We start from the raw sequence: 15937 nt of genomic DNA on the forward strand, positions 1-15937 counted from the left end.
TTGGAAATAAACTTTAAGAAAATGACTTGTACTCAGTTTATCGTAAATCTGTCGATCCTCATAGTAAGTTACGATGGAATAGTTGATTAACAAATGAAGCGGACGTGAATATATATAATATCAGGTCTGTATGAGGGAAGAATAAAAAGATAGAGATTTTCGCAAATAACGAAAGTAAACTTAGCTGATGTATGGAAGGTGCAAAGAGCAAATTAAAGACTAGACTCCAATAAGCTCTTACACTTTCCTGTGATATAATATTATTTAGAAAATAACTGTAGAAAAAAATATGCCGTAGAACCAGAAAGGTGAATGCGGTTAAACCTGTGTCGTTGTCCTTTACTTTGCATTTAAATTCAGTTTAATCCAATGAACATTGCTCATTCCCAAAGCAGAGGGCAATGCCAGAAAAAAATCATCAGATAATCAAAAAATCGTGAGATACCCCTACACGAGCCATTGTGCACAGTAGTTTATCTTCGGCCAAAAATCCCCCACCATCTCACAGGGGAAGATTGTTCGAAGAGTCTTAATTCCTGTCCCCCAAAACCCCCAATCCCCTGTATTAAACAATCGCGAAGGAGGATTAAATCTTTCCTAGAAAAAATATTTGGAGAGGAAGTTTAACTCTAATCTATAATCCTCCACTAGTCCTTTAAAGTTCAAAAAGGGGTTGTAATATGAGTTAGACTTCCTCCCAAAGTACTTTTCTCTGAGAGGGTTAAAGGTTAAGAAGTAGCGGTAAGACTATACTACACTGTGTCGACACTATGAGCATAAATAAGCAGTCTAGTCTTACAGCCATTTCCTAAACCTTGACCGTCTTAACGAAAATTACTTTGGGAGGAAGTTTTACTCAACACGGTGACCACTTTTGACTTTTAAGGAAAGATTAAGAGATTATGGTTAAGACTTCCCTCCAAATCTCCTTCCTAGGAAAGTAAAGGATTATGGAAGAAATTTATTCCTCACGCGTGATTGTTTCATTCAAGGGAGTGGAGATTTCAGGAGCAGAAATAAATGCTCTTCGAACAATATTCCCCAGTTAGATAGTGGGGAATTTTAGCCAAAAGATAAATCACTGACCCAAAACATCGTGTAGGGGTATCTCTCACTGACAATTCTCTTGAGGCACTGCGCTCCACTTTGGGAATAGAAAATGTACCTTGGATTAAACTGAATTTAAAAGCAAAGTAATTCTCCCTCCAAGCAAGGTAGACGATAATCACTGTTAAAAATAAAAACATTTGCACTTTATTTATTACGATTCCTGGGGTCATTAACTGAAGTGAATACATGAATAAATTAACCATGCAAAGAGTCATCTTGCTCCCTACTACCTCCTCTGGGGAGGAGGAAGGAGGGAAAAAGAGTCATCTTGCTCCCTACTACCTCCTCTGGGGAGGAGGAAGGAGGGAAAAAGAGTCATCTTGCTCCCTACTACCTCCTCTGGGGAGGAGGAAGGAGGGAAAAAGAGTCATCTTGCTCCCTACTACCTCCTCTGGGGAGGAGGAAGGAGGGAAAAAGAGTCATCTTGCTCCCTACTACCTCCTCTGGGGAGGAGGAAGGAGGGAAAAAGAGTCATCTTGCTCCCTACTACCTCCTCTGGGGAGGAGGAAGGAGGGAAAAAGAGTCATCTTGCTCCCTACTACCTCCTCTGGGGAGGAGGAAGGAGGGAAAAAGAGTCATCTTGCTCCCTACTACCTCCTCTGGGGAGGAGGAAGGAGGGAAAAAGAGTCATCTTGCTCCCTACTACCTCCTCTGGGGAGGAGGAAGGAGGGAAAAAGAGTCATCTTGCTCCCTACTACCTCCTCTGGGGAGGAGGAAGGAGGGAAAAAGAGTCATCTTGCTCCCTACTACCTCCTCTGGGGAGGAGGAAGGAGGGAAAAAGAGTCATCTTGCTCCCTACTACCTCCTCTGGGGAGGAGGAAGGAGGGAAAAAGAGTCATCTTGCTCCCTACTACCTCCTCTGGGGAGGAGGAAGGAGGGAAAAAGAGTCATCTTGCTCCCTACTACCTCCTCTGGGGAGGAGGAAGGAGGGAAAAAGAGTCATCTTGCTCCCTACTACCTCCTCTGGGGAGGAGGAAGGAGGGAAAAAGAGTCATCTTGCTCCCTACTACCTCCTCTGGGGAGGAGGAAGGAGGGAAAAAGAGTCATCTTGCTCCCTACTACCTCCTCTGGGGAGGAGGAAGGAGGGAAAAAGAGTCATCTTGCTCCCTACTACCTCCTCTGGGGAGGAGGAAGGAGGGAAAAAGAGTCATCTTGCTCCCTACTACCTCCTCTGGGGAGGAGGAAGGAGGGAAAAAGAGTCATCTTGCTCCCTACTACCTCCTCTGGGGAGGAGGAAGGAGGGAAAAAGAGTCATCTTGCTCCCTACTACCTCCTCTGGGGAGGAGGAAGGAGGGAAAAAGAGTCATCTTGCTCCCTACTACCTCCTCTGGGGAGGAGGAAGGAGGGAAAAAGAGTCATCTTGCTCCCTACTACCTCCTCTGGGGAGGAGGAAGGAGGGAAAAAGAGTCATCTTGCTCCCTACTACCTCCTCTGGGGAGGAGGAAGGAGGGAAAAAGAGTCATCTTGCTCCCTACTACCTCCTCTGGGGAGGAGGAAGGAGGGAAAAAGAGTCATCTTGCTCCCTACTACCTCCTCTGGGGAGGAGGAAGGAGGGAAAAAGAGTCATCTTGCTCCCTACTACCTCCTCTGGGGAGGAGGAAGGAGGGAAAAAGAGTCATCTTGCTCCCTACTACCTCCTCTGGGGAGGAGGAAGGAGGGAAAAAGAGTCATCTTGCTCCCTACTACCTCCTCTGGGGAGGAGGAAGGAGGGAAAAAGAGTCATCTTGCTCCCTACTACCTCCTCTGGGGAGGAGGAAGGAGGGAAAAAGAGTCATCTTGCTCCCTACTACCTCCTCTGGGGAGGAGGAAGGAGGGAAAAAGAGTCATCTTGCTCCCTACTACCTCCTCTGGGGAGGAGGAAGGAGGGAAAAAGAGTCATCTTGCTCCCTACTACCTCCTCTGTTTGCTCACCCTGTTGCGACATGTTTGGTTTTTCTTGTCAAGTATGAGCCGCCAGCACGTAATATGTCGTAACACATCTCAACAGGGTGACCAAGCGCGCGCAACATGTTACGCGCAACAATGTTGGGATATGTGAGGTTGACATGTTGCGATCATTTAAAGGGGTTTAGATCTTTATTTATTAACATACTGTTTTAGTATTTAAGTAATGGACAAGGACACAAGATTTGGCTGCAAACTTAGTTTGCGGCTTGTTTATATATCTTTTTTTCGTTACTTAATGTTCTAATGGATTAGAAGGTTTCAAGAGCTTTTTGTTGTGACTCCTTTAATTAGCCCTTACACCTTCTTAACACTAGGAAAGGCTTTGCGAAATTTCACTTAAGTATTGTACTTTGATTCACATTGTTTCAGGGAAGAAAATGCTGATGAAAGCTACCTTGCAAGTCTTTTTTATTGATTAAATAGCTTTCAAAAATTCAGTAATGTTTTCCCAAAAAGTCACTTAACTCTTTTCGAAGACTTGCTCAGCTCCTTTTTTTAACACGCTATTTTAAGGTGGTTGAATTTAATATTGATAAGTGCTGCAGCCCATTTTCATAACGGATCCGTCTAATCTCTGTGAACCTGTTGACAAGAATTATCATTATTGATCAGTTAGAAGGCAAGTGTAAGGGCTATCTAGACAATTGAAAATACGTGACCTGAGAGGTTATATGCTAATTTACCAACCGTACTGGTTTAACAAGAATGAGCGCAACAATTTCAAATCTCTATGTCAAGTTTTTCTTTCTTAATTTCTTTTCATATACACAAGCTATTCGTATCTTTTAGGTTTGATAGGTTGCCATCAATATTTGGGTGCTAAATTATCGCCAAATCCGTTAACCAGGATTCTATTATCATTCTATAGAAAGTCAAGTTAACAAAGTGTTGTGCTAAAATGAACAAGAACCGTAGATCTACTTCAGCTACCTTAAAAACAGCAAGGAACTCACATGGTATCTATGCATACACTGACTAAACTTATACTAGAAAATTCGGCAATGTTGTCAGATTTGATATCAAGACAATGTCCTATACAGTTGCTTTATTTCTTCATTCTCATCACTCGAGTTTTTGAGAATGTTTTAAGACAGCTAGGAGAAATTGTATGTTGATTTCTAGTTCTTGGGAACTGAAAAGTTCATTCAGTTCTACCTTGCCGCTATTTTCTACGTGACGAACACATTGCTCTTCCACTGTCAATTTTAAACCTTTCTTATCCGTAAGACAAAGCATTTAACTTGACTCATTTACTATTTTATAAAGTGCCCATGAGATGATCTTTCGAGCTAAATCAAGCCATTCTTTAAGTGAACCTCAAATTACTGTTTACTTGTGTAACTGAAGTGTGAAGAAACATATTTTAAACTCAAAATTGGTAGAAAAAGCTCTATTTCGTTTTGGAGACTGATGGCAAAATCAGATTTGTAAACTATCTCGCTTGTCAGTTTCCCACTGTCAGACATATTAAACAGAGTGCGTTTATTTCCTCACTGAACTTTTCGTGTATAGTAAATCATTTTATACAGAGAACGGGTTTGTTGGGGAATTTGATGCCTCGCCGACACCTCTCTCAAGACCGTAGCTAGAAACGCTCCAAACATGCATGGAGTTACCACTTTTTATCGGTACTAACTGGAAAATTTAATATCCGTTCACGACAAACAGAAATATCTTATTATTCCAGGCTATATTCCTTCCAGGAATCTTAAAGGTACTGAATAATTTTAAAATGCCTTAAGCTCTCCCGCAGCATTTCTAACAGAGTGTTGCCAAATTATTTGTGGTTACAATAAAATAATGGAAAATCGAAAACTAATCATCATTATGGAATAATATAACTTTACTTCTTGTTTACTTTTGCAACAAAGTGGGCAGCACTATTGAACGTTGGAAATGGATAATTATAACTCAACTCACGTGTCTGCAAATCGAACATCTTACTTTTTAATTGCCATCGTACACAAAGAAATTAGAAAAAAATTAGAAATCGAGAGTGAAATTTGCCTTCCATCGCAAAAGTGGTTTTGCACGAGAACTCGTTTTCAAACAGAAGGACAAGGTAAACTCGGAAATGGCCTATTCACTACTCCATCAAGACAATGATCCAAAGTTGATGACTTCCTTTTTTCTCATCATCTTATTGAAATTAATATTATTGTAATTAACTGAAATTAATTGAAATTCTCATCATCTGCACAAAGGAGAAATGAGCTGTCGATCACTATTTCTTGGAAATAATAGAGTTCATTTCTATAATCGACATAACACGTTTCAGCGATGAACGACTTTTTAACTTGAATTTGTTATCGCTTTCTAGGAACAATACGTGAAACCTGGAGCGGAGAGAATGCTGGAAAATCACATCTTCGTTTGCATCGAAATCGCAAAGATATCTTTCTCTTGAATTTATAAACAATCCACCTCTGAATTACAGTTCAACAGTTTTTCAACACTTTTTCTTCTACAAATCACCAGTTAAGAACTTCACAACCTTAACTTTTTTGTACAGGACGCTTAAAACAAAAGTACTGTTTTTCCTTATCATTTTTCATGTGACTGTACCATGCAAGGAATTAAATTCGCACTCCTGGTATTACTTTGGAATTTTTTTCCTATTTTTTTGTTGAACATCTTAGTCGTCATTTAGTTTTTAAAAAAAACATGCTAAGTCGAACTGCCACAAATTGCAGCCGCTTCATTTAATGCTCTAAAAAACGACTGTATCGAGATGAAATCTACACAATATGCCACAAGAACAGTTCTTACAACCTGTCTGTGGGTAATTTATAAAGCCAGAATTCCTAAATCAAACGTATTGGTTATTTTGGGAGCATTGATTTCCCTTCTTGAACATGTACTGCAATTTTGGTTTCAAGATTGAACTTAAACAAAGTTTTCAAACACGTAATTCCAATTCTTTTCTCTGATCTTTTCCAATAAGAACGCCGCAAAGAGCTTGTAAATTGTACATTTCTTCTACCAAGCCTCCTCTTTAACAATGCATAGAGCCAGTTTCGTCACGACACACGACTGAAAACAATCTGCTGCTGGTGTTTGTGGCGCTATTTCAGCCCACAATGCGAGCGATTTGACAAAATCTTACGTTTGATAGTTTTTCCACTTAAAAGTATGAAACATTCAATACTTAGTTGCTGCATTCTTTCTCGTATATTTTTATATGCAAAAGATGAAAATTTGGCAATAAATATTGTAAATTTTGACATCAAGACAATATCTTATAGTTGATGTATTATTTATTCTCATCACCTGACTACTTTGGCAATGTCTTAATTCAGTGAAAAGATTTAATTGCTGATCCACTGTCAATTTTATAACTTTATTATCCATTGGCTCATTTGCAATTTTTAAAGCGGTGCCCTTGAATTGAGCTTTCGAGCTGAGTCAAGTCACTTTTTTGTGCAAGTGATGTACGAAGAGTCAGTTTTCAACCCTAACTTGGCAAGAAAGCCGTCTATTTATTTCCCCTTCTGCTGATATATACGTAACCAAACAGTTTTGTAAACTCTCTCGCCTGTCACAATTTCCCTTTGTCAAACATAGCCATAATACATTTATTTTTTAGTCATGTGATGCAGTGAACAACCGGGTTTGGTTTAGTATTGATGCCTCGCTGACATCTGTCTTCAGACCCTGTTAACGCCCAAACATTGAATTCACCACTCATGGGCGGAACACTTACTTTTCGTATCAGCTCTAGCTGGAAATTATCCGCTCACGAAAATCAGAAACACTTATTGTCAGATGTCACCAAAGAAAAAAAAATAACACAGGAAAATTGCGTTAACTGCTCTCGGAATTACGCTAAAAGAGGCGGAGAAACAAATCATTTGCAAGCAGTTATCTCACAAAGGTAATGTGATTATAAATTTGAATTTACGGAAATGTCTTACGAAACACCGCCCTACGCTCCCAGTTACCCGTGTGTTCTAAGTTTCCGGACATTAGGGAGCTCAAGCAAACCACGACGGCAACGGCAACGAAAACTTTTGGACGGAAGGGCAGTCTAAGTCACGTAGAAATTTATTAATCTAAATATTGTGTTGATAATGATTGCTTTTTTTTTTCGAACCTTCTTACATTGTGTAGCACAGTGAAGGCAAGCGCTAATGTGACTTTGACTATTGTTTTCCTATAAAACAAAAATTGGAAAAGCCAAGTAAATGGGTCAAGCTAAAGAAAGAATTTAGCCTTGATGACAAGCAAGTTTCAGAGGCATTTCTTCTGCCGGTGAGGACTGCTAATGAACCGTATCTACGCTCCCTTCGGTACAAAGTGTTGAATTCTGTTCTGTATACTATTGACCGCCTGTGTAAAATAGGATACGTTTCTAATCCCAACTGCACCTGTCATCAGCTAACGGAAACAATATCCCATATTTTGTTCGGTTGTTCTTTTTCATATTCTTTTTGGCATGAGGTTAATGAAAAAAAGTTGACTAAAATCAAGGGTTGCAGGAGCCTCTCGCTTACATATTGCGATGTTATTGTTGGGTCTTTTGAGCAGGAGATGGATCTATTTAATTATATAGTAATTTTAGGAAAATCTTTCTTGGACTTGTCGATGTAGAGAAACATTACCTTCCTTGAGCCACTTCATAAGAATTGAGGCAATTAAATATGAAACCGAAAAATATCATTTTTCTTTCCAGGAGCCGTCCCTGGCGTAGGTATCGTCGTTATTTAAGCTAACTATTTCATTTCCTATCCACAACTCAAAATTCATTCTTTCATGTATGAAAAACACAGGTTTTCGAATGCAGTTTCTAATGAAATTGAAAACAAAGTAATGAGTTTAAAGCCAGTCAAGAAGTATGATCTTTTAAGTCGATTTCAATAAACGACGGAAATTCCATTTATTAATTATATAAACTGTTCCACGTATAACTGACCTTTTATCATGTCTTTAATATCGATGTATTAACACAGTTTTAATTTTCTTTCTATGATCAGTTAAAATAACTCATAATGTATTCTTTAAAATTAATATTTTCTGAATATTTTAGCACAAAGTTCCCTTCGATAGATAATACGGCCTGTCAGCAATGCTTCTTTCCCCATCGGAATGTCATTCAAAACGTTTTTTCCCAAGTAAGTACAATTTTCTTTTGTTAAATTTTTAAATGAACTTCAGTTTTCGGCTAACATTGTATCACAGAAATTTGATGAGAGAAACTTTATTCTAATAAAGAGAACTAATCGCCGCAAATTGCGAAAAAACGTTCTCTCTGCGAAGTTTAACCTGTAGACCTAAATTAAGTCATAAAAATGTTTTTTTGAAACTTTTCACTCTTTCTGATCTATCTACGAATCTGTGAAAGATTTAATCCCCCATAGAAGGCATTGTACAGATTTTGAAGGGCCAATGTCTAAATATATTCTGAAATCCCCTATCAACGGTCACTATTTTGGCTGTTTTCATTCTTTTTTGGGGGTGGGGTGGCGGGAGAGGGTCAGTTGCAGTATTCAAAAAAGTATCCTTACGTGATTTCATAAGGATGACGTTACGGAAAAAAATTTACTCAGGGCTCCATAGATGTAAACATTATGCAAGTAAAAAGCAAGTTGGGAACTAATTTCAAAGGCACTTCAATAAGCTTGTATACTGTGGTATTGGTAGAAGTCATATTGCCAAATCCTGTGTTAAAAAAGTCCAGTGACGGTATGAAAGTTGTTTCATGGAATCCCCTTACAATTGCTTACCAAGTTCATTCAATAATCTCCCTCCAAGTAATTAAGAAGGAATCCACAAGACGTTCGAGTAACAAATGGATTATTCACATCGTATAGCAAACCTCTGTGCGACTGTTTCAATATCTTCTCAAAGGAAGTTATTTCTAACAACACCAAATGTCCAAAACAGATTTTGAAGTTCATATGAAACACTTGAAATTACTGGTGAAATGAAACTGTTGTTGACATGTTACCTTTGTTTGCACAACTTCTCTGAACTTTGAAATTTATTTTCTTACGTCTCCATGGGAAATTGTTTTCGGTGTTATTTCAGGCAACTATTTATACCTCAAGCTTTTAGAAAATGTAAAAAGGACTGTAATATACTTATAAATATTCTGGAAGAAGGTTTTTGTCCAATAAAAACTGAAATTGGTCTATTTCCCCTCGGATTTTGTCTTAATTATTATTGGAGAACTAATTACCGATTAGATCTGAATAAGGAGATTCTATTCTATGCTTAATTCAATGGGACGTTTTTATGTGACGTCATCAAGTTTTAAAATCCAAACCTAAAGAGCCATCAGAGTTTCTATCCTCATCAGGCATAAGAGGTGCGAAAAGTATATATCTTCGCAACATTTCAGCAGAATAACGTCCTACGTTTGAAACAAATGCACTTTGAATTTTAGAGTTATGGCAGCGCGGGACATAAAGCTACGATCGCGTTTTTCGAAAAATATATACTTATCTCATGATTGCTAGCCCTTCGTGCAATAAAAAAGTAGTAGTAAAGTGTTAATTTATAGGTTTGTGCAGTGCAGGCAAACAGTGGCCTAGATAACCAAGTAAGCTCCAGATTATCGCACTATTTTCCGGCCGCCATATTGGCGAATCTTTGCTGACTTCTTTGCTGACATTTTTCCTCATTAACATACCACTTTGCACGGAGAAGGTATCACGCTACACACGAATTGACTACAACAATTTAAAGAGCTTGTAAAACTTAGTAACTGGTGAAGCTTTTGGCTCTTTGGCTGAAATATTCGAGGAGAAATTGGCTTTCAAAAACTACAAAATTTCTCGATGGCAGAAGCGTTAATGAGCTTATACATTCTTCCTAAAATTTTGAGCCTTTAAACCGGCCTCGCTCAAAAAGTATGCAATACATCGAGTTCAAATTCCTTGACACAGTTGATCGTGCTATGTCCTGTCAATATTCAGAAACTGTATCACTTATGGAGCAAATATTGTAAACAAAGATTCGCTTATTGGTGTACCATGTAGGTACACCAATATGGCGGCACCATACTGGGCTCTGTAAATTTGTGCAAAACATTTACGCGAATATCTGAAGTCTGGGATAGCACATAGACCTAAAACCGCAGGTGCCTTCTTTATTTATCTTCTATAAGATCGCATTTTCTTGTTTGTTTGTTTTTTTTAATGACATGACAATAAAAACGATCTATTGTAGTCCGGATGTCTGACTAGCTGTGCCCATGATTTTTTTCAAGATTCAAAACCTTCTTTACTCGACAAAAACAAAACAGCCTTTCCAAAATTTTTGTGAAGATTCAAAATCCTTCTTTACTCGACAGAAACACAAACAAAAAAGAAGAAGCCCTTTCTAGAGCGATCTTATTTTAAATTTTAAAAGTAATTTTAAGAAGGTTGTACTCAAACAGCACTCTTACAAGTAGTTTGCGATGTGTGAGAAGTGACGAACTGGAAGATTAAAACCTTTCAATTAAGATACTTCACTTTATATTCTCGAGAATACTGCTCAAATGTAAAGGATGTATACAGGCAAAACAAGAATTCCATGTATCATTCATCTCAGGCTTAATGGGAAAACTAGTGAGCATTCACGAGTTGATTTTATTGACAAGCCGCGGTCATGTCTTAATTACTACCCCTTCCTCTTCATTTAAATTTTTCTAGAAAAGAAACCACCATTGATTTCAATTAAGCAAAATATTTTTTCTCTTATCTGCATTTCCGCAACTTTTGGTTATGGTCTTCATCAATACCTTGAAAAAAACAAGAATTGCGAGAAATAATATTCCATAGTTTCAGGTTGACCTTCAGCATAACGAACTGAGTGGTAACTTTTAACACGTCCCATGCTCAAAATGTTTTCTCATATTGTTTTAAATGTTAACTCTGAGAATTTAGTTTTTCAAAGTGATAACTCTTAAGTACATCCCATGATCAAAAATGTATATTCTCGTTACTGATTTTCTCATATTGTTGTTAATATTAATTCTAAGAATTTGCTTCTTCATCAAGACAATATCTTCTAGTTAATCAGTTTCTGAGATTTCCATAATTCTTACACTGAAACTGTTAAAAGTCAACGAGAGTAGAAATAATGTACTTATCTGAGATTTGATGTTTCCAATAGTCAACTTGTGCCAGAGTCCAACAGCACGTTGCGATCCAAGATGGCTGCCCTTTCTGTCAACAGTGATATATCAGCCGCATGGAGCGAGAGAGACAGAGAAAAAAGAATATTTAATCAACACTACCTTGTCAACTAATAAATTTACAGCAGTGTTAGATACAATTGATAACTATGTAAATGCAGAAAACAGTAGTGTTTTGATGTGTTTTCGAATTTTAGCATTTTCTTCAAAAATGGAATAGAATGATGGGTTGTATTGTTCGCGCTTCTAAGAATCCAGGATAATGCTTTCTAACTTGGTTAATAATATAAGCTAGCTATTAAAATTGGATTTAATGATTATTAAAGAATCTTTTTTATGACTATTTACGTCGTGGTATTCTGCTCTTCACCTAAACGTTTTCAGACGCTTAATTCCAAGAACGTAACATGAAAAGAAAAGTGCAAGATGTTCAATTCCTTCACATAATAACTCCACCCTCCAGGCGAAAATGATCTGAGCCAACAAAAGTTCGACCCAAAGTCCTTCCAAACAAATGGTAGTCTCATTATAATTATTATCGAACATAATACAGTGCACGTGTATTGTACTGATATAAATTATGGCATTTTGTGGACAACAAGACAACCGTACGCTTATATGCAGCAATGGCACGAAACTTGAAAATCTATCAATTTTACAATCGGAATCACGATTTTTAACACTTTTAGAGTGTAAAGATAGGAATACCATTACCTACTTATCTGAGATGAGATGTTTTTCCAATAGTCATCGATCGTACGCCAGAAGTGAAGCTCTGCACACTGCCATCCAGAATTCAGTTAACGTTGATGAAATTCAAATAATTAAGGTTGATGAATAAATCCAGAAACTCGTGAACTGTCCTTTAACACATCTTTGGTCATCCTGGAGATGGCAGAGCAAACGGCAGCATCTTAAGTTATTTTATCACCTAGGTTTACTTATGATTATTTCATGGTCAAATAACTTGCTCACCCCAAAAACCTGTTCGCGTGTTCTGGTCACAAAGTTGAACCTTAATAAATGGCCCTCTCAAATTAAAACAATCGATTTGGAACAACTCTTCATCTTTCATGTATTTCTATTCAACTTGGTCGTGTAAGAATGAGTTTATAATGAAGGATAGCCGCCATTTACGATAAAAGACTTGCTGCAAGGTTGATAACGAGATTTACTTACTTTTTTGATTGATCCTCTTCGTTCTCTGTGGGACACTCGGCAGCCACAATCCATCTACATTTATCTCTATTTGGTACGATATGTCGTTGCTCATTGAGCTCATGGCAGGCGTCAGGTTGTTTTTGGCCAACCAGGTTTGCTGTTACCAGTTGGTGTCCATCTCTAGGCAACCTTGGAAAGTGTGTGGTCAATCCATCGGATTCATCTGCGTTTGATTTCCATGACCACATTCTGGCAATAAGTTTTTCTGTCAACGGATCAGAGATAAAGAGCAATATTCACTGCTTGCAGACATTGACGTCAATTGTTTTGAATTTAACTTTCTACAACCAAACAACTCTTTGTTTCAAAAGCCAACTGTTCTCATGTTGGCGAACAAATTACAATATAGCTAGCCTAACGAGCTTGCAAATCTTTTCCTGCGCTGAGAATTTTTTCTATTTTTTTTGTTCATTTTTCTCATTGAACTACGCCTATAGGCTCGTCAGTTAGCTTCAGCTCAGATAATTTTTTTTTTTAGAATTAAGAAACGAATTTGCCAGTGTAGTCAATAAATTAGAAGTTCTTAGATTCTTGCTATGGATTTCAAAAAAGGTTTTTTAAAACAGAAAAACACGATCGCAGGACGATAAACTGAAGCATTCTACGAATGGACTATGTAAAAAAAAAAAAAAAAAAAAACAGTAAAACTTTAGTGCCACCAAATCGTAAGATCTTTGACTCGGTACTAGATTTCCTGTATTTTTAAGATAAATGAAAAATGTGTTAACTTAATAGTACGAAATAAATAATACGTGTCAATTTTGTCTGTGGGTTAATTTTAAGCAAAAATACGTCCAAACACGAGACTCGTCCACTAAAATTACGAAACATTCAGCACCAAGGTATACAAAATTACCAGCGACATGCACTCATTTTGAAATCTATAACATTCTTTATTAAGTTGCAAACCGGTTCTAATGTTACGTCTGAATGCCCCTAAACTGGACTTAGCTGCAAAACTTAAAAGGATTATATTAAATGAAATCTAGCGACAACTGTGATTCACTTATCTGAACTTCAACGGAGTTGTCGTCAACATGAAACTTGCCAGGAGTCCATAGCTGGTCGTGCTACACTTCATTTGAATTGGCGAATGACGCCTGTCACTCCAATTCAATTCCTTTGGATACAACTTTGCTGCCTCTGGTCAATTCTTGTGAAAAAAAACAGGAAAGTCATGGTCAAGTTTTTCGCTTGTTAACTCGAGCAAAACGGACTTGAATGACTATTAGTATCAGTTAACGGAAGTCTATCGGCCTTGCACTTAACAAAACTCCCTCAAAATGTGGAATAACACTTTTAAACGACTACCAACAAAGTGCACGTGGTGCACTGCAGTGGGAACGAACTGAAGATTAGTTATAGGTTTTAATATAACTACATATCTGTTCTCTTCGTATCAGAGTAAAGGCAAAGGCGGCTGGAATTTTCTGTTTTTGTAACAGTTAAAAAGAGTGCGCGTGGTAGCGCTCCGAGGTGACGAAACAAATTGCGAATGACAAAGTCAAACGGCAAACCAAGCAGATTATGAAGCTGTAAACAAACATTTTATTAAAAATAATCATTCAGTTACTCACAAGAGAAATGTTTGCTATTCGGTTTTTTCAACTTCGCCTAAATACAGTCTTCGGTGTCAAGGAAAACCACATGCACCTCGAAGCTTTCACAGCATTGAGGAAAGTTTTAATTTTACCGTTAAATGATCAAATTGAAAGACGAGGGAAACAGCTAGGACACGTAACTAGCTAGAGAAAATGTGGACTTACCTGAAGGAAGCACATCGGCTAAGATATCTTCGCCCTTGCCTTCAATTCAACGGCGATAAATAAAGAAAATATGGACTTGCCTGAAGGGAGCACAGCGACTAAGATGTCTTCGCCCTCGCCTTCAATGCAACGGCGATCGACGCTAAAATGGGTGTGTCACTCTACACTTCTTTATATATGCCCACATTAAAATTCATTACAGCCACGAGAAATATGCTTTGAAAAAAAGAAATGCATTCCACGTCAAGATTGTGTGCTTTGAATTGTGAAAAATGAGCAACTTGAGAGAAAAACACGCACCTGAAAGGAATTTTGATCCGAATATGCTATGTTTGTAGTTAATAGGCCAAATTTGACATATTAAAATTCTAACTTGGCTCCGCGAGGCTTAACGGAATAATAAAAAAAGAAGTTAATTATTCATCCCTTGGACCCGAGGCGGTCTCTTTTGTTTTATTCCCCTAAGCCTCGGAGCCAAGTAAGACATTTAATAAATCGCAATTGGCCTCTAACTGTCGAAAACCTCACAGACAAGAACACCGCGGTGAAGCGTCGTAAAACGTACGTTTGGTCCAGCTAAGTAATTACAGTTGCGTCATAATTCAACTTTAATAACGACGAAATTTATGCGCGTGCAAATTATGACGCATACTCAGTTTTCTTACCTCTTTTTCACGTCTTTGGAAAATATCTTTGGAAGAAAAACTTTTCTCTGACAATGAATAAGCTTACGCAATCGCATGAAGATCTGACCGTCGATACAACCAACATTTTTAATTTTGACCATAAAAATTCCTGCGGACGAAGTTCGCTGGAAAGAACGTGCTGCACTACGGTATTTTAAGTTAGCGCTTCTATATCTAGAATTCAGTTTCTTTGTAGAATTTAAATCTTGCCATTAGTTCGGTTTCTTTTTAACATTTTCTTTAGTTCTCATAATTTCTCGTAATTTTTTTTTACGGAAATACCCAAATTTAAACTTATTTAAAGGAGCTCAGTCACGGTTCGCGCATATTGAAAATTTTAACCTCAATTTTTCAAATTCGTCGTTTGGAATCCGTGTTAATCTTCTCTATCCTTAGCCATCCTTGTTCCTTTATGGTTTATCATTATGTCTTTGGTGTTTTTCTATCTTATTAAACTGTTATTTTTCAGGTTTCCTGTACCTTCCGTATCTGAAGGTTTATCCTGTCCATTTGACGCGGTGAACCAGCTTTTTTACTGCAAAATTACACAAAGGAAAGATTAACAAAGATTGCCAGAGATAGAGTTCGATAGACTGTAAACAAGCAGGCGCGGATCCATACCGGTTTCCACCGTTTTACGGAAATCGGTCAGAATTTTCATAACATAAAAAAAATCAATAAATATGTATATATTTTTAATAAAAGTAAACTGCAAGTTGAATCTCGAAAATGGTTTTGACATTTATCTTTTATTTATTCTTTTTTGCCAATTACCGGAAATAGACAAGGGTCATAGACACGTTCTGGCGGCAAAATTTTACAGCCGGGAAATCACTAGTCTCCCGACGGCGGTCACGCCATCACGTCATCGCCGCGGGCGTCTAGACCAAAATTTAATTTCCCCGGGCGATTTATGCAATTCTGCCACTCGGTTAGCCTGTATGATCATTCAACGTCTTTGGACAACGACTTCAACAAGAGTGTGGAATACATAACAACGTCAAGATGTCACAAATTACTGACTACTTCAGGTAAAAAGGTTAGTTCGGGTCTTTGTTAATAATGGTTGAGAGTGGACAAATTAA

Source organism: Orbicella faveolata, unplaced genomic scaffold (genome assembly GCF_042242905.1).
Source record: "Orbicella faveolata isolate gen_17 unplaced genomic scaffold, um_ofav_v1 contig_2, whole genome shotgun sequence".
NCBI classification, from domain to species: domain Eukaryota; kingdom Metazoa; phylum Cnidaria; class Anthozoa; order Scleractinia; family Merulinidae; genus Orbicella; species Orbicella faveolata.